The 19,769-nt window shown below is 48.2% G+C and overlaps 1 pseudogene; it reads left to right on the top strand.

The window, feature by feature from the left end:
• Window positions 1–19,769, top strand: part of LOC135546597 (fatty acid CoA ligase Acsl3-like) — a 62,524-nt pseudogene that overhangs the window by 15,071 nt on the left and 27,684 nt on the right.

Genomic DNA, 19,769 nt, shown 5'->3' with positions numbered 1-19,769 from the left:
CTCTGTCTCTCTCTCTCTGTCTCTCTATCACTCTATTTCTCTCTCTCTCCCTCTCTTTAGTCTCTCTCTCTGTCCCTCTCTCCATCTTTCTCTCTCTCTCTCTGTATCTCCATCACTCTCTCTTTCTGTCTCTCTATTACTCTCTCTCTCTGTCTCTCTTTCTCTGTCTCTCTCTGTCTCTGCCTCTCTCTCTCAATCTCTTTCTCTCTCGGTCTCTCTGTCTCTGTCTCTCGCTCTCTCTCAATGTCTTTCTCTCTCGGTCTCTCTTTCTCTGTCTGTCTCTCTCTCTCTCTCTCTCGGTCTCTCTTTCTCTCTCTCTCTCTCTCTCTCTCTCTCTCTCTCTCTCCCCCTGTCATTGCATCGTGGGTTGCAATGGGTAAATGGGGGTAAAAGACGCATGTTCCTTAGGCCTTTCTCTCACACATAACCCAACCCCATCCCTTCACTCTCACTCCATCTCTTTCCCTCTCACACTCATATTTTATCTTTCTCTCTTTGCCTTCTCTCCCACGCTGTCACACTTTCTCTCATTCTTTCTATCTCTATTTCCTGTCACAGTCAGTCTGCTATGTGTCTGTATCTATGCCTGTACAGTGCTGTGTGGGATATGGGGTTAGATAGGGAGCTCTGAGCTCCAGCAGTCTGGCTGGCTGCAGGGGGACAGTGAGTGAGTGAAGAGCATTCAGGCAGAGATGTAGCCTACAGCACACGGCTGTCTGTCTTATTATGTAGGCCAAGCCACCATGTTGTGCATTACCAAATCAAATCAAATCAAATTGTATTCGTCACATACACATGGTTAGCAGATGTTAATGCGAGTGTAGCAAAATGCTTGTGCTTCTAGTTCCGACAATGCAGTAATAACCAACAAGTACCTAACTAACAATTCCTAAACTACTGTCTTATACACAGTGTAAGGGGATAAAGAATATGTACATAAGGATATATGAATGAGTGATGGTACAGAGCAGCATAGGCAAGATACAGTAGATGGTATCGAGTACAGTATATACATATGAGATGAGTATGTAGACAAAGTGGCATAGTTAAAGTGGCTAGTGATACATGTATTACATAAGGATGCAGTCGATGATATAGAGTACAGTATATACGTATGCATATGAGAAGAATAATGTAGGGTAAGTAACATTATATAAGGTAGCATTGTTTAAAGTGGCTAGTGATATATTTACATCATCATTGATGTCCTTGATGATCTTTATGGTCTTCCTGTAACATCGGGTGGTGTAGGTGTCCTGGAGGGCAGGTAGTTTGCCCCCGGTGATGCGTTGTGCAGACCTCACTACCCTCTGGAGAGCCTTACGGTTGAGGGCGGAGCAGTTGCCGTACCAGGCGGTGATACAGCCAGCCAGGATGCTCTCGATTGGGCATCTGTAGAAGTTTGTGCTTTTGGTGACAAGCCGAATTTCTTCAGCCTCCTGAGGTTGAAGAGGCGCTGCTGCGCCTTCTTCACGATGCTGTCTGTGTGAGTGGACCAATTCAGTTTGTCTGTGATGTGTATGCCGAGGAACTTAAAACTTGCTACTCTCTCCACTACTGTGCCATCGATGTGGATAGGGGGATGTTCCCTCTGCTGTTTCCTGAAGTCCATAATCATCTCCTTAGTTTTGTTGACGTTGAGTGTGAGGTTATTTTCCTGACACCACACTCCGAGGGCCCTCACCTCCTCCCTGTAGGCCGTCTCGTCGTTGTTGGTAATCAAGCCTACCACTGTTGTGTCGTCCGCAAACTTGATGATTGAGTTGGAGGCGTGCGTGGCCACGCAGTCGTGGGTGAACAGGGAGTACAGGAGAGGGCTCAGAACGCACCCTTGTGGGGCCCCAGTGTTGAGGATCAGCGGGGAGGAGATGTTGTTACCTACCCTCACCACCTGGGGGTGGCCCGTCAGTAAGTCCAGTACCCAGTTGCACAGGGTGGGGTCGAGACCCAGGGTCTCGAGCTTGATGACGAGCATGGAGGGTACTATGGTGTTGAATGCCGAGCTGTAGTCGATGAACAGCATTCTCACATAGGTATTCCTCTTGTCCAGATGGGTTAGGGCAGTGTGCAGTGTGGTTGAGATTGCATCGTCTGTGGACCTATTTGGGCGGTAAGCAAATTGGAGTGGGTCTAGGGTGTCAGGTAGGGTGGAGGTGATATGGTCCTTGACTAGTCTCTCAAAGCACTTCATGATGACGGAAGTGAGTGCTACGGGGCGGTAGTCATTTAGCTCAGTTACCTTAGCTTTCTTGGGAACAGGAACAATGGTGGCCCTCTTGAAGCATGTGGGAACAGCAGACTGGTATAGGGATTGATTGAATATGTCCGTAAACACACCAGCCAGCTGGTCTGTGCATGCTCTGAGGGTGCGGCTGGGGATGCCGTCTGGGCCTGCAGCCTTGCGAGGGTTAACACGTTTAAATGTTTTACTCACCTCGGCTGCAGTGAAGGAGAGACCGCATGTTTCCATTGCAGGCCGTGTCAGTGGCACTGTATTGTCCTCAAAGCGGGCAAAAAAGTTATTTAGTCTGCCTGGGAGCAAGACATACTGGTCCGTGACTGGGCTGGATTTCTTCCTGTAGTCCGCGATTGACTGTAGACCCTGCCACATGCCTCTTGTGTCTGAGCCGTTGAATTGAGATTCTACTTTGTCTCTGTACTGACGCTTAGCTTGTTTGATAGCCTTACGGAGGGAATAGCTGCACTGTTTGTATTCAGTCATGTTACCAGACACCTTGCCCTGATTGAAAGCAGTGGTTCACGCTTTCAGTTTCACGCGAATGCTGCCATCAATCCACGGTTTCTGGTTAGGGAATGTTTTAGTCGTTGCTATGGGAACGACATCTTCAACGCACGTTCTAATGAACTCGCACACCGAATCAGCGTATTCGTCAATGTTGTTATCTGACGCAATACGAAACATGTCCCAGTCCACGTGATGGAAGCAGTCTTGGAGTGTGGAGTCAGCTTGGTCGGACCAGCGTTGGATAGACCTCAGCGTGGGAGCTTCTTTTTTTAGTTTTTGTCTGTAGGCAGGTATCACCAAAATGGAGTCGTGGTCAGCTTTTCTGAAAGGGGGGCGGGGCAGGGCCTTATATGCGTCACGGAAGTTAGAGTAACAGTGATCCAAGGTTTTTCCACCCCTGGTTGCGCAATCGATATGCTGACAAAATTTAGGGAGTCTTGTTTTCAGATTAGCCTTGTTAAAATCCCCAGCAACAATGAATGCAGCCTCCGGATAAATGGTTTCCAGTTTGCAAAGAGTTAAATAAAGTTTGTTCAGAGCCATCGATGTGTCTGCTTGGGGGGGGATATATACGGCTGTGATTATAATCGAAGAGAATTCTCTTGGTAGATAATGTGGTCTACATTTGATTGTGAGGAATTCTAAATCAGGTGAACAGAAGGATTTGAGTTCCTGTATGTTTCTTTCATCGCACCATGCCTCGTTAGCCATAAGGCATGCACCCCCACCCCTCTTCTTACCAGAAAGGTGTTTGTTTCTGTCGGCGCGATGCGTGGAGAAACCCGTTGGCTGCACCGCTTCGGATAGCGTCTCTCCAGTGAGCCATGTTTCCGTGAAGCACAGAACGTTACAGTCTCTGATGTCCCTCTGGAATGCTACCCTTGCTCGGATTTCATCAACCTTGTTGTCAAGAGACTGGACATTGGCAAGAAGAATGCTAGGAAGTGGGGCACGATGTGCCCGTCTCCGTAGTCTGACCAGAAGACCGCTTCGTTTCCCTCTTTTTCGGAGTCGTTTTTTTGGGTCGCTGCATGATGCTTGAGAAACCCCCACTAAAACATAAGAAGAATCAATTAAAACCTATTATCTTAGATTATGGAGTCTGCTGACTGTTAGGTTAAAAAGCTCAGATGCTGTCAAAGGAATTGTAGCTAGCGCACTGATGTTACATGATACATGTTTAACATACAATAGACATGTTATAAATAGCATATTCTTGTACTATGTTTGAATGGTTTTTTTGTCGTCTCTTGTCTAGGCGTAAGGTGCTGCTGCCATTGTTATCAGATAAACACAAAAGAGCAGAAGAAGAAGGACCAGGAAATGAATAACTTCCCCCGTCAGTGGTAGCAGGATTACGACCCATCATTCTCTCTCCTACCATTCACATCTCATGGTTGGAGGAGCTGTCTCAGTGATAAACTACCTGCTCAGAGCATAAGCCTTGCAACCCACCCCCATCCCCCACTCACTCACACACCCAGTCAGGATGAAGCTGAAAGAGGACCTGAACCCAGTGCTGCTGCTGCTCTTCCAGGTGACGGTGTGGCTGTACTCTGTCCTAGCCTTCCTCCCCTCCTACCTCTTCAGCTCTGTGTCAGAATCAGACGCAGGCCTCGGGTCAGAACAGGAGCGGGCTCAGAGACTCAAGGCCCGGTCTGTGACGGGTCGCCCCGCGGGGCCCTACAGGGCCATGGGCGCCACAAAGAGGCTGGTGTCGTCCCTGCACCCCGGGGTGGACACACTGGATAAGGTGTTTGAGGACGCATCCAGAAGGTTCCCTGACAGAGACTGCCTGGGCACCAGAGAGGTAGTCATGGAGGAGGATGAGAGGCAGAGCAACGGAAAGTTCTTCAAGAAGGTGAGGACAGGAAGGACAGCGTGAGGACTTTCTGTTGGGCAAAAAACTAAGGTGTGTTTTCTGTTTGCAGTGAAAACACAAGACCTTGTTCTGCCAAGTCAGTCTAGCCAAAACAGGAGAGAACTATCACTCATACAAAACACACCTCTCTTGCCCAACAGAAAGGCCTCACGTCACCACACAGCTCACCAACATACATAATATAGGGCAATCTAAAACACTGTCGCTGTGTGTGTGTGTGACTTGCAACACTTTTAATTACACACTAATCCTCAGGCTAATCCCACTAGTCTAATCACAGTGCTGTTGAAACTCATGTTGCTGCAATAAAACAATGGAGTGTGCTTGGCCACCTCTTGACTTCCTGAACAATGAGACTTACAGTGAAAAACACATTGAATAGATGTATTTAAATGTTCCAATTGTTTCACTGACACTGTGTGAAAGTGCGTTAGCCTGGCCTGTGCCAGGTCTGGGTGTGTGCAGTACCAGTGTTATACCAGTAGAGGACAGTATCACCACTGTTTATTATGAGTGTTGTGATTCAAATTCCAAAAGTTAAAAAGCACACAACCTCAAGCTGTAGGCTTTACTGTGGATAAAACAAACACGGTGAACTATTCTGCCCTCCTGGTTCCCTCCCACGCATAAAACAAACACTGTGAACTATTCTTCCCTCCTCCATCTCTCCCACGCATAAAACAAACACTGTGAACTATTCTTCCCTCCTCCATCTCTCCCACGCATAAAACAAACACTGTGAACTATTCTTCCCTCCTCCATCTCTCCCACGCATAAAACAAACACTGTGAACTATTCTTCCCTCCTCCATCTCTCCCACGCATAAAACAAACACTGTGAACTATTCTTCCCTCCATCTCTCCCACGCATAAAACAAACACTGTGAACTATTCTTCCCTCCATCTCTCCCACGCATAAAACAAACACTGTGAACTATTCTTCCCCATCTCTCTCTTTCCAAATCTCTGTTTCTCTGTGTGTCTCTATTATTTTCCACCTCTCTGCTTTCCCCCCTGGTACTTCTCGCTCTTTCTTGTTCTCTCTATTTTTCTCTGTGTCTCTCGTTCTCTTTCTTTCCCTCCCTCCCTCTCTGACATCCTGTGTGCTCTCTGTGCCCCCTTGTAGGTGATCCTTGGGCAGTACCGCTGGCTGTCCTATGCTGAGACCCACAGGGCAGCAGCCTGCTTTGGCATTGGTCTGGCAGCGCTTGACCAGAGGGCCCACAACAATATTGCCATCTTCTGTGAGACTAGGGCCGAGTGGGTAATAGCTGCACAGGCCTGCTTCATGCAAAACTTCCCCTGTGAGTGTCCACTTGCACACACCCCAAGTCTGGCTCATGTACAACCTCCCCTGTGAGTACTCTCCATACACAGGCTTGACTGCGTAGTGTGTGGTGGTGGTGGGGGGGGGGGGTTCCGTCTCTCTCTCGCTCTCCTCTTATGCATCAGTTCTGGTTTTATAGTGTGAGCAGGGTATACATAACATCTGAAACATGTCCAGCCCATCTGAGGAAGAAGATCAGTTTCTTCCTGCTGCTATGCCACTGTTAGAGAAGTGTTCCAATTCTCCCCCTCCTTCTTCCTCCTATCCCTCACCCCCCCCCCTTCTTCATTTGGCCTGAGGGCTGTGTGTTCCTTCTCCTATCTGATGTCAAAATACGGTTCTCACGTAGACCCTTTGGTCCGTGCTTCTGACGCCATAGCCTCAGCATTCCTCCTCTCTCCATAGGCTCTCTATTCATCCATCTCTCAGCCTTGCTCCTCTCTCCATAGGCTCTCTATTCATCCATCTCTCAGCATTCCTCCTCTCTCCATAGGCTCTCTATTCATCCACTGCTCAGCCTTCCTCATCTCTCCATAGGCTCTCTATTCATCCATCTCTCAGCCTTCCTCATCTCCCCATAGGCTCTCTATTCATCCATCTCTCAGCCTTTCCCCTCTCTCCATAGGCTCTCTATTCATCCATCGCTCAGCCTTCCTCCTCTCTCCATAGGCTCTCTATTCATCCATCTCTCAGCCTTGCTCCTCTCTCCATAGGCTCTCTATTCATCCATCTCTCAGCCTTGCTCCTCTCTCCATAGGCTCTCTATTCATCCATCTCTCAGCCTTCCTCATCTCTCCATAGGCTCTCTATTCATCCATCTCTCAGCCTTCCTCCTCTCTCCATAGGCTCTCTATTCATCCATCTCTCAGCCTTCCTCCTCTCTCCATAGGCTCTCTATTCATCCATCTCTCAGCCTTCCTCCTCTCTCCATAGGCTCTCTATTCATCCATCTCTCAGCCTTGCACCTCTCTCCATAGGCTCTCTATTCATCCATCTCTTAGCCTTGCTCCTCTCTCCATAGGCTCTCTATTCATCCATCTCTCAGCCTTTCTCCTCTCTCCATAGGCTCTCTATTCATCCATCTCTCAGCCTTCCTCCTCTCTCCATAGGCTCTCTATTCATCCATATCTCATTCTTCCTCCTCTCTCCATAGGCTCTCTATTCATCCATCTCTCAGCCTTGCTCCTCTCTCCATAGGCTCTCTATTCATCCATCTCTCATTCTTCCTCCTCTCTCCATAGGCTCTCTATTCATCCATCTCTCATTCTTCCTCCTCTCTCCATAGGCTCTCTATTCATCCATCTCTCATTCTTCCTCCTCTCTCCATAGGCTCTCTATTCATCCATCGCTCAGCCTTCCTCCTCTCTCCATAGGCTCTCTATTCATCCATCTCTCAAGCCTTTCCCCTCTCTCCATAGGCTCTCTATTCATCCATCTCTCAAGCCTTTCCCCTCTCTCCATAGGCTCTCTATTCATCCATCTCTCATTCTTCCTCCTCCACCTCTTCTTTCTTCTTTGTTCACTCTGTGTTTGTATTGTCAATTTGAGTCTGACTCAACCTGATTGGTTGGCCTTGGCATGAATTTGTTTGTGTTTGTTTCTTGATTCTAAACCTCAGAAGGAAAGATGGTTGCAAAGTATGAGCTAGTCAATCACCTCATAATTTTATAAATGTTTTGTAAAGGAAGAGGGGAGAGAGTGTATGTGTGAACGTGACGGGACCTGACCTGACAGTGTGTTAGTATCTCATGGCTGGAGGTGTCACACCCTGTGTCCTCACACACACAACAGGAAGTCTCAGTCGTTCATGACGCATGGCAGTGATGTCACTGGCCCTGTTCCATAAGCCCTTTCTCTGTTAGCCTGCCCTGGGTCGGGTGACCTCCCCTCTCTGCCTCCTCCTCTTTTTGTCCTGTCAGAGCAGGGTTATGACTGTGGATTTTGAAAAAAAAGTAACCAATTTTCATACTGTAGTAAAAGTAATGATACCTTAATGGAAAATGACTCAAGTAAAAGTGAAAGTCATCCAGTAAAATACTACTTGAGTAAAAGTCTAAAAGTATTTAGTTTTAAATATACTTAAGTATCAAAAGTAAATGTAATTACTAAAACATACTTACAGTGTAACGGATGTCGTCTGGAGATAGAGAGGAGGACCAAGGTGCAGCGTGGTACGTGTTCATGTCTTTTTAATAAACAAACTGAACACTGGAACAAAACAATAAACGATGTGAACAAAATGAAACAGTACCGTGTGGCCCAAACACTCACACGGAAACAAACACCCACAAACCAAAAGTGAAACCCAGGCTACCTAAGTATGATTCTCAATCAGGGACAACAATTGACAGCTGCCTCTGATTGAGAACCATACTAGGCCGAACTCAAAAACCAACATAGAAAAACCAACATAGACTGCCCTTCCCAACTCACGCCCTGACCATACTAAACAAAGGCAAAACAAAGGAACTAAGGTCAGAACGTGACAGAACCCCCCCCCCCAAAGGTGCGGACTCCGGCCGCAAAATCTGAACCCATAGGGGAGGGTCTGGGTAGGCGTCTGTCCGCGGTGGCGGCTCTGGCGCGGGACGTGGACCCCACTTAACCATAGTTTTTCTGCCTCTTAGCCCGCCACCGTGGCCTCTTTAGAGCGGCGACCCTCGTCGCTGACCTCAGACTGGGGACCCTAGCAATGGGTCCCGAATGGACGGGAGATTCCAGTAGCGCCGGAGTGAAGGATGCCCCCTGCAGCGTCGGACAGGCAGAAGACTCCGGCAGCGCTGGGCAGGAGGAAGGCTCTGGCAGCGCTGGACAGGCGGGAGCACCTGTAGGGAGGAGACAGAGAGACAGCCTGGTGTGGGGGGCTGCCACCGGATAGACCGGACCGTGAAGGCGCACTGGAGCTCTCGAGCACCGAGCCTGCGCAACCTTACCTGGCTGAATGCTCCCCGTAGCCAGGCCAGTGCGGCGAGGTGGACCGCACTGGGCTGTGCTGGCGAACCGGGGACACCATGCGTAGGGCTGGTGCCATGTACCCCGGCCCGAGAAGACGCACTGGAGACCAGATGCGCTGAGCCGGCTTCATGGCACCTGGCTCGATGCCCAATCTAGCCCGGCCGATACAAGGCGCTGCTATGTACCGCACCGGGCTATGCATGCGCACCGGGGACAGCATAACACGGTGCCTGCCCGGTCCCTCTCTCTCCACAGTAAGCACAGGGAGTTGGCTTAGGTCTCCTACCTGACTTAGCCACATTCCCTGTGTGCACCCCCCCAAAAAAATTTGGGGCTGCCTCTCGGGCTTCCAACCGCGCTGCCGTGCTGCCTCCTCATACCACCGCCCCTCGGCTTTCGCTGCCTCCAGCTCTGCCTTGGGCGGCGATATTCTCCAGCCTGTGCCCAGGGTCCCTTGCCGTCCAAAATCTCCACCCATGTCCAGGAGTCTTGCGCTTTCGGCCGCTGCCCGTTACCACGCTGCTTGGTCCTTTGGTGGTGGATGATTCTGTAACGGCCGTTGTTGGTGGAAGAAGGTGAGGACCAAGGTGTAGCGTGGTATGTGTCCATATTTATTAAAATGAACACAGAAATAACAAAAATAACAAAGGGAAATGACCGAAGACACTTCTGGCTGGTGCAGACACACAACAGAAAACAATCGCCCACGAAACACAATAGAAAACAGGCTCCCTAAATATGGTTCTCAATCAGGGACAACGATTGACAGCTGCTTCTGATTGAGAACCATATCAGGCCAAACACAGAAATAGCAAATCATAGAAAAACTAACATAGACAACCCACCCAACTCACGCCCTGACCATACTAAAACAAAGACATAACAAAAGAACTAAGGTCAGAACGTGACACCATTTAATCATTCAAAATGTTGTAGCGGTATTTATTAGAGAGTGGTAAAGAAAGATTTTGTTCGCCAGGCAGGTATTAACTTCATGCGACGAACAATCCCGTATCCGGGATCCTATTTATAGCCTCAAGCTCATTAGCATAACGCAACGTTAACTATTCATGAAAATCGCAAATGAAATGAAATAAATATATTTGCTCTCAAGCTTAGACTTTTGTTAACAACACTGTCATCTCAGATTTTCAAAATATGCTATTGAACTATAGCTAAACAAGCATTTGTGTAAGAGTATTGATAGCTAGCATAGCTATAAGCCTAGAATTCAGCCGGCAACATTTTCACAAAAACAAGAAAAGCATTCAAATAAAATCATTTACCTTTGAAGAACTTCAGATGTTTTCAATGAGGAGACTCTCAGTTAGATAGCAAATGTTCCGTTTTTCAAAAAATATTATTTGTGTAGGACAAATCGCTCCGTTTTGTTCACGTTTGGCTACGAAAAAAAACCTGTATCCAGTTATAGCCTCAAGCTCATTAGCATAACGCAAAGTTAACTATTCATAAAAATTGCAAATGAAATGGAATAAATATGCTAGCTCTCAAGCTTTGCCTTTTCTTAACAACACTGTCATCTCAGATTTTCAAAATATGCTTTTCAACCATAGCAAAACAAGCATTTGTGTAAGAGTATTGATAGCTAGCGTAGCATTTAGCGTAGCATTTAGCGGGCAACATTTTCACAAAAACCAGAAAAGCATTCAAATAAAATAATTTACCTTTGAAGAACTTCGGATGTTTTCAATGAGGAGACTCTCGGTTAGATAGCAAATGTTCAGTTTTTCCTGAAAGATTCTTTGTGTAGGAGAAATCGCTCCGTTTTGTACATCACGTTTGGCTACCAAAAAAACCCCGAAAATTCAGTCACCAAAACGCCAAACTTTTCCAAATTAACTCCATAATATCGACTGAAACATGGCAAACGTTGTTTAGAATCAATCCTCAAGGTGTTTGTCACATGTCTCTTCATTGATATATTGTTCGTGGAAGTCTGCTTTCTCCTCTGAATCACATGGAAAAATACTTGCAGCTGAAGTTTACACACCAATTTCGACGCAGGACACCGGGCGGACACCTGGTAAATGTGGTCTCTTATGGTCAATCTTCCAATGATATGCCTACAAATACGTCACAATGCTGCAGACACCTTGGGGAAACGGCAGAAATTGTAGGCTCGTTCAGGGCGCATTCACAGCCATATAAGGAGACATTGGAAAACAGCGCTTCAAACATTTTGCTCATTTCCTGTTTGAAGTTTCATCTTGGTTTTGCCTGTAGCATCAGTTCCGTGGCACTCACAGATAATATCTTTGCAGTTTTGGAAACGTCAGAGTGTTTTCTTTCCAAAGCTGTCAATTATATGCATAGTCGAGCATCTTTTCGTGACAAAATATCTTGTTTAAAACGGGAACGTTTTTTTATCCAAAAATGAACTACTGCCCCTAGAGTTCCAAGAGTTAACCATGCCGAAAGGAAAATAGTAGAATAGAGAGAGTACCACTACCAGACCCACACACATCAGCAGAAGAGACTGCCTAGAGTCTAGCCTGTTAACCAGATAGCCAGTGGAGAGAAAAGAGAATACACACCATATAAAACCCACATCACAGCACAGTGGTAACCCCACCAAGAATTCCAAGCACTGGAACAAGCACTGGAACAATAGCGGGAAGAGAAAGAGAGAACGAGAACAAGAGAGATCTTAGCTGTGGTCTTCAGGCGTGCCGGTGTACTGTCTGACCGTCCGATGGTTTGTTGGTTTGTATGTCAAAGCTTCGCAACAATGTTGCTACTAATCAATGCGATCCATAACAGGCGCAGACCCAAACGATAACAACCATGACCTAGAACTGTCACACCAATGATGGAGTTAAATACTTTATAAACTACACACGCTGAAAATAAACCAGACTTCTGCAGCATAGCACACACAATCAAACTGTTGCACCAACCAAGAGCTCCTCCCCAAAGAGCTGAAAAAGCTGTCTTTATTTCCTCCTTCCTTACTGCTGATGTGCTCTTAGTGGCAACGCACGGTGAAGGCTCCGTGCAGGATTTCACCACACTCCTCCCCCAATGAAAAAACAAAGCCTGTAGAAACAGAGAGGATGCAGGCTTTGACAGGTTCATGTTCCTGCTACACAAAACCAGGGAAGTCATCATCATCAGAGTCCTCCACGAAGAGGTCCTGCAGGTGTTGCTTTTACCTGCGATCCAGCTCTTCTGCCGTAGAATAGCAGGGCTTTAGGTCAACAACATGCACTGTCCTGACAGTGTCCTTCAAACAGAACAAGTAGTTCACTGGTCCCAACTGCTGCACTACACGTGTGGCTCTTTCCATCTCAAAGCTAGCTTGGCAGTGAACTTCTTAGACGCCTTTGACAGATGATGTGAACGTACCCAGACATGAGACTGGGGTGGAAAACACACGTTTCGTCTATGTTTGTCATAGTTTCTCAGCTGTTGTTGTTTGGCTTTGGTTTTGCTGGCCTCCACTCTGGCTAGCAAGGTGTGGTGGTGTTGTACGGCATCAAACGCTGGGCAGTCAGGTGAAACATTGGAACTTTGCAAGACCCTGTCCATCGGACCTTTTAGTGGTCTTCCCAGGTGAAGTTCGGCGGAAGTGACCCCAGAAGTCTCCTGCACGGCAGAGTTCAGTGCAAAGCAAAATTCCGGAAGATGCTGATCCCAACTTGTGTGCTGATCCCCCACGAATGAAGCAATCATCCCTTTCAGGGTTCGGTTTACCCTCTCGGTCAGGTTGGTCTGAGGATGGTAGGCTGTGGTCAGCTTGGCAATTACACCCCAGTAGGTACTGAGTGCTTTGTAGATTCCTGATATGAACTGCGGACCTCGATCAGAGAGGATTTGGTCTGGAATCCCGAATCTGGTAAAGATCTCCCTTCGCAGAATTAGAGCAATGGGTGATGCAGTGGCTTGGCAGAGGAGAAACAACTCCACCCAGTGTGTGTAGTAGATCTTCGCTGAAAATAAACCAAACTTCTGCAGCATAGCACACACAATCAAACTGTCGCGCCAACCAAGAACTCCTCCCCAAGGAGCTGAACGAGCTGTCTTTATTTCTTCCTTCCTTACTGCTGATGCGCTCTTAAAGTGGCAGCTCATGGTGAAGGCTCCGTGCAGGATTTCGCCACACTGTAATGAGTACTTTTGTGTGTCAGGGAAAATGTATGGAGTAAAAAGTATATTATTTTCTTTAGGAATTTAGTGAAGTAGAAATAAAAGTTGCCAAAAATATCAATAGTTAAGTACAGAAAAAACGACTTAAGTAGAACTTTGAAGTATTTTTCCTTGAGTACTTCACACCACTGGTTTGGGAATTGGGGATGCTTGCACATGTACACGTACACACTCACACACACTCATCCCTGCACGTGCCCCTGGTCCCTGTAGTGAGTGATACCCATCTCAACCAGTCAGACATATAGTCATGTAATGTAGCCTGGGCCCAGCCCAGTTCAGTCTGGTTTAGCCCAGTCCCAGGCCACTCACTCACGCCAGTGACAGAGCCAGAGCAGACATGATGCCATTGCTGCAGCGTTACACTAACACAGTGTTACATTACCACAGCCCTGAAGCAAACAGAATATACTAATCACGAGGGCTTTAACATGTGGCCTCACTCCCAAACAGGACCAGAAATACACCCCTTAGATCTAACTCTATCCATACGACATCTTATCATCAGCTGTAATATCTGATGATACCTCATTGGTCTTACCTTACCTTGTGTGTGTGTGTGTGTGTTGCAGTGGTCACTCTGTACTCTACCCTGGGGGGTCCGGCCATCACTCATGGTCTGAACGAGACAGAGGTCAGTCACATCATAACCAGCCGAGAACTACTGGAGACCAGACTCAAGGTGAGAGAACACACACATCTGAAAATGTGTAGATATGATATTAAGAAGTATAGGAAGAAATCAAGAAAGGATAGGAAGAGTGGGAAAGAGGAGTTTATGTGTGGGAGAGAGAGGAGAGGTAAATAGGATGGAGGAGAGGAGAGGAGAGGAGAGGTAGAGGTAGAGGCAGAGAGGAGAGGAGAGGTAGAGGCAGAGAGGAGAGGAGAGGAGAGGTAAATAGGATGCAGGAGAGGAGAGGAGAGGAGAGGAGAGAGAGAGGGAGAGGAGAGGGAGAGGAGAGGAGAGGAGAGGAGAGAGGAGAGGAGAGGAGAGGAGAGGGAGAGGAGAGGAGAGGAGAGGGAGAGGAGAGGGAGGGAGAGGAGAGGAGAGGAGAGGTAGAGGCAGAGAGGAGAGGTAAATAGGATGCAGGAGAGGAGAGGAGAGGAGAGGGAGAGGAGAGGAGAGGTAAATAGGATGCAGGAGAGGAGAGGAGAGGAGAGGAGAGGAGAGGAGAGGAGAGGAGAGGAGAGGAGAGGAGAGGAGAGGAGAGGTAGAGGCAGAGAGGAGAGGTAAATAGGATGCAGGAGAGGAGAGGAGGGAGAGGAGAGGAGAGGAGAGGAGAGGAGAGGAGAGGAGAGGGAGAGGAGAGGAGAGGTAGAGGCAGAGAGGAGAGGTAAATAGGATGCAGGAGAGGAGAGGAGAGGAGAGGAGAGGAGAGGAGAGGAGAGGAGAGGAGAGGAGAGGAGAGGAGAGGAGAGGAGAGGAGAGGAGAGAGGAGAGGGAGAGGAGAGAGGAGAGGAGAGGAGAGGAGGAGAGGAGAGGAGAGGAGAGGAGAGGAGAGGAGAGGAGAGGAGAGGAGAGGAGAGGTAAATAGGATGCACATTGTGGATCTGGGCTCTGTACTATGCCCACTGTTATCAGTGTGAGATGCAGAGTAGGGCCAGAGATACACAGACCCACCAGCTGGGTTAGAGACAGACCAACACACTGGGTTATAGACAGACCAACACAATGGGTTAAAGACACAGACCAACACACTGGGTTAGAGACACAGACAAACACACTGGGTTAAAGACACAGACCAACACACTGGGTTAGAGACACAGACCAACACACTGGGTTAGAGACACAGACCAACACACTGGGTTAGAGACACAGACCAACACACTGGGTTAGAGACACAGACAAACACACTGGGTTAGAGACACAGACCAACACACTGGGTTAGAGACAGACCAACACACTGGTTTAGAGACAGACCAACACACTGGGTTAGAGACACAGAGCAACACAATGGGTTAAAGACACAGACCAACACACTGGGTTAGAGACACAGACAAACACACTGGGTTATAGACACAGACCAACACACTGGGTTAGAGACAGACCAACACACTGGTTTAGAGACACAGACCAACACACTGGTTTAGAGACAGACCAACACACTGGTTTAGAGACACAGACCAACACAATGGGTTATATAAAGACCAACATACTGGTTTAGAGACAGACCAACACACTGGGTTATAGACACAGACCAACACACTGGGTTATAGACAGACCAACACACTGGTTTAGAGACACAGACCAACACACTGGGTTAGAGACACAGACCAACACACTGGTTTAGAGACACAGACCAACACAATGGGTTATGGACACAGACCAACAATCTGGGTCATAGACACAGACCAACAATGTGGGATATAGACACAGAACAACACACTGGGTTATAGACACAGACCAACACACTGGGTTATAGACAGACCAACACTCTGGGTTATAGACACAGACCAACACTCTGGGTTATAGACAGACCAACACACTGGGTTCTAGACGGATCAAGACTCTGGGTTAGAGACACAGACCAACACTCTGGGTTATCGACAGACCAACACTCTGGGTTATAGACAGACCAACACACTGGGTTCTAGACGGATCAAGACTCTGGGTTAGAGACACAGACCAACACTCTGGGTTATCGACAGACCAACACTCTGGGTTATAGACAGACCAATACTCTGGGTTATAGACAGACATACAGTCCATTCTCCCTCCTGAGGAGAGTGACACTGAATAGACCCAGTAAAGCAAAATGTATCTGTCAAAACATGAAAGAGTTGTCTCACGTGTTTAGGTTGTCTAAACCTACTGAAGTAGAACGATGTACAAAGTGCATGTGTTTATTTTGTATGTCCACGAGTACAAAAAGGTCAAGCCTTTGAAAACATACTTGAAAATGAACAGGTAAACAGAACAACTGTTTGTTTCCAGGTGTTAGTCTGCATCCAGAATAAATCAGCCAACCCCTGTCAGTGTGCCTTATCCCTTTCCTGACCAACCATTTGATGGTTACAGTACAGCTGTCTTAAAGATCTCTTTGTGTTTCCTGGTTGAGTTTAGTTCATCCTGCTGGAGGTGCCCAGGCTGCAGCACATCATTGTGGTGGATGACACGCCCACCGAGTGGCCTGGTTACCCACGAGGCATCAGTGTCCACAACATGGCTACCGTTCAGGAGCTGGGGACCAAGCTTGAGAATGGTACACACGTGTGTGTGTGTGTGTGTGTGTGTGTGTGTGTGTGTGTGTGTGTGTGTGTGTGTGTGTGTGTGTGTGTGTGTGTGTGTGTGTGTGTGCGTGCGCGTGCGCGTGTGTGTATGTTTGTGTGTGTGTGCGTGCATGCGCACGTGCGTGTGGACTCAGTATTTCACAATCATTTCATTTTGCTACACCCGCAATGTTAAATATGTGTATTTGACCAATGACATCTGCTAAATATGTGTATGTTACCAATAACATCTGCTAACCATATGTATGTGATGTATGTGACCAATGACATCTGCTAAATATGTGTATGTGACCAATAACATCTGCTAAATATGTGTATGTGACCAATGACATCTGCTAACCATATGTATGTGACCAATAACATCTGCTAAATATGTGTATGTGACCAATGACATCTGCTAACCATATGTATGTGACCAATTACATCTGCTAAATATGTGTATGTGACCAATGACATCTGCTAAATATGTGTATGTGACCAATGACATCTGCTAACCATATGTATGTGACCAATACCATCTGCTAAATATGTGTACGCGACCAATAACATCTGCTAAATATGTGTATGTGACCAATGACATCTGCTAAATATGTGTATGTGACCAATGACATCTGCTAACCATATGTATGTGACCAATGACATCTGCTAAATATGTGTATGTGACCAATGACATCTGCTAACCATATGTATGTGACCAATAACATCTGCTAAATATGTGTATGTGACCAATGACATCTGCTAAATATGTGTATGTGACCAATGACATCTGCTAACCATATGTATGTGACCAATAACATCTGCTAAATATGTGTATGTGACCAATGACATCTGCTAAATATGCGTATGTGACCAATAACATCTGCTAAATATGTGTATGTGACCAATAACATCTGCTAAATATGTGTATGTGACCAATAACATCCGCACCTTAGGGGGGGTGGGGGTTCTGTCACGCCCTGGTCGAAGTATATTGTGTTTGTCTGCATTTATTTGGTTAGGCCAGGATGTGACATGGGTTTTTTGTGGTGTGTTTTGTCTTGGGGGTGTCTAGCATAGTCTATGGCTGCCTGAGGCGGTTCTCAATCAGAGTCAGGTGATTATCGTTGTCTCTGATTGGGAACCATATTTAGGCAGCCATATTCTTTGAGTATTTCGTGGGTGATTGTTCCTGTCTCTGTGTTTATTGTCACCAGATAGGCTGTATAGGTTTTCACGTTCCGTTTGTTGTTTTTGTATTGTTCGTTTTCAATCATCATTAAACATGTCTCAAAAATACCACCCTGCATTTTGGTCCGCTTCTCCTTCACCAGACGAAAGACATTACAGAATCACCCACCACAACGGGACCAAGCGGCGTGGTAACAGGCAACAGCAACAGCAGGAGAAACATAATAAGGATTTCTGGACTTGGGAGGAAATCCTAAACGGAGAAGGACCCTGGGCTCAGCCTGGAGAATATCGCCGTCCCAAAGAAGAACTGGAGGCGGGGAAAGCGGAGAGGCGCCGGTATGAGGAGGCAGCACGGCGACTCGGAAGGAAGCCCTAGAGTCAGCCCCAAAAATTCATTGGGGGGTGGCTCAGGGAGAGTGTGGCAGAGTCAGGAGTCAGACCTGAGCCAACTCTCCCTGTTTATCACGAGGAGCCAAGGTGGAGACCAGAACCAGAGCCGGTGTTGGAGGTGAGCGAAGCAGAGACTGTGAAGGAGTTAATGGGGAAATTGGAGGAGAGAGAAATGAGGGAGTTGCTGTGTTGGTGCTTTTTGCATGGAATTCGCCCGACGGAGCGTGTCGGGGATTTGATGGCACCTGGGTCAGCGCTCCATACTCGTCCTGAGGTGCGTATTAGTCGGCTGGTGAAGTTGGTGCCAGCCTCAAGCACCAGGCCTCCTGTGTACATCCCTAGCCTCGCACGTCCTGTGCCAGCACTGCTCCCAAGATCTCCAGTACGCCTTCACGGTCTAGCCCATCCTGTGCCACCTCCACACACCAGCCCTCCGGTGGCAGCTCCCCGCACCAGGCTTCCTGTGCGTGTCCTCGGCCCAGTACCACCAGTGCCAGCACCACGCATCAGGCCTACAGTGCGCCTCGCCTCTCCAGCGCTGTCGGAGCCTTCCTCCTCTCCTGCGCTGCCGGAGTCTCCCGCCTGTTCAGCGCAGCCGGAGCCTTTCTTCTCTCCTGCGCTGCCGGAGTCTCCCGCCTGTTCAGCGCTGCCAGAGCCTTCCTCCTCTACAGCGCTGCTGGAGTCTCCTGCCTGTTCAGCGCAGCCAGAGTTGCCAGTCTGCATGGAGCAGCCAGAGCTGCCAGTCTGCATGGAGCAGCCAGAGCAGCCAGTCTGCATGGAGCAGCCAGAGCTGCCAGTCTGCATGGAGCAGCCAGAGCTGTCAGTCTGCATGGAGCAGCCAGAGCTGTCAGTCTGCATGGAGCAGCCAGAGCTGTCAGTCTGCATGGAGCAGCCAGAGCTGCCAGTCTGCATGGAGCAGCCAGAGCTGTCAGTCTGCATGGAGCTGCCAGTCTGCATGGAGCAGCCAGAGCTGCCAGTCTGCAAGGAGCTGCCAGTCTGCCAGGATCCGCCAGTCAGCCAGACTCTTCCAGATCTGCCAGTTAACCAGAATCTTTCAGATCCGCCAGTCAACCAGACTCTTCCAGATCCGCCAGTCAGCCAGGATCTGCCAGAACCGCCAGCCAGCCAGGATCTGCCGGATCCAACTACCTGCCTGAGCTTCCTCTCAGTGCTGAGCTTCCTCTCAGTGCTGAGCTTCCTCTCAGTGCTGGGCTTCCTCTCAGTGCTGGGCTTCCTCTCAGTGCTGGGCTTCCTCTCAGTGCTGGGCTTCCCCTCAGTGCTGGGCTTCCCCTCAGTCCCGAGCTGCCCCTCAGTCCCGAGCTGCCCCTCAGTTCCGAGCTGCCCCTCAGTCCCGATCTGCCCCTCAGTCCAGTGGGGTTCTGGGTGAGGACTACTAGGCCATGGTCGGCGGCGAGGGTGGACTATCCTAGGACGCGAGGAGGAGGGACTAAGACATTGATAGAGTGGGGTCTAAGTCCCGCGCCGGAGCCGCCACCATGGACAGTCGCCCACCTGGACCCTCCCTATTGTTTTGATGTGTGTCCGGGAGTCCGCACCTTAGGGGGGGTGGGGGTTCTGTCACGCCATGGTCGAAGTATATTGTGTTTGTCTGCATTTATTTGGTCAGGCCAGGGTGTGACATGGGTTTTTTGTGGTGTGTTTTGTCTTGGGGGTGTCTAGCATAGTCTATGGCTGCCTGAGGCGGTTCTCAATCAGAGTCAGGTGATTATCGTTGTCTCTGATTGGGAACCATATTTAGGCAGCCATATTCTTTGAGTATTTCGTAGGTGATTGTTCCTGTCTCTGTGTTTGTTGTCACCAGATAGGCTGTTTAGGTTTTCGCGTTCCGTTTGTTGTTTTTGTATTGTTCTTTTTCAATCATCATTAAACATGTCTCAAAAA

This window comes from Oncorhynchus masou, chromosome 9, assembly GCF_036934945.1.
Source record: "Oncorhynchus masou masou isolate Uvic2021 chromosome 9, UVic_Omas_1.1, whole genome shotgun sequence".
In the NCBI taxonomy this organism is placed as follows: Eukaryota; Metazoa; Chordata; class Actinopteri; order Salmoniformes; family Salmonidae; genus Oncorhynchus; species Oncorhynchus masou.
The sequence above is the reverse complement of the archived record's forward strand: the minus strand, read 5'-3'. Positions and strand labels throughout refer to the sequence as shown.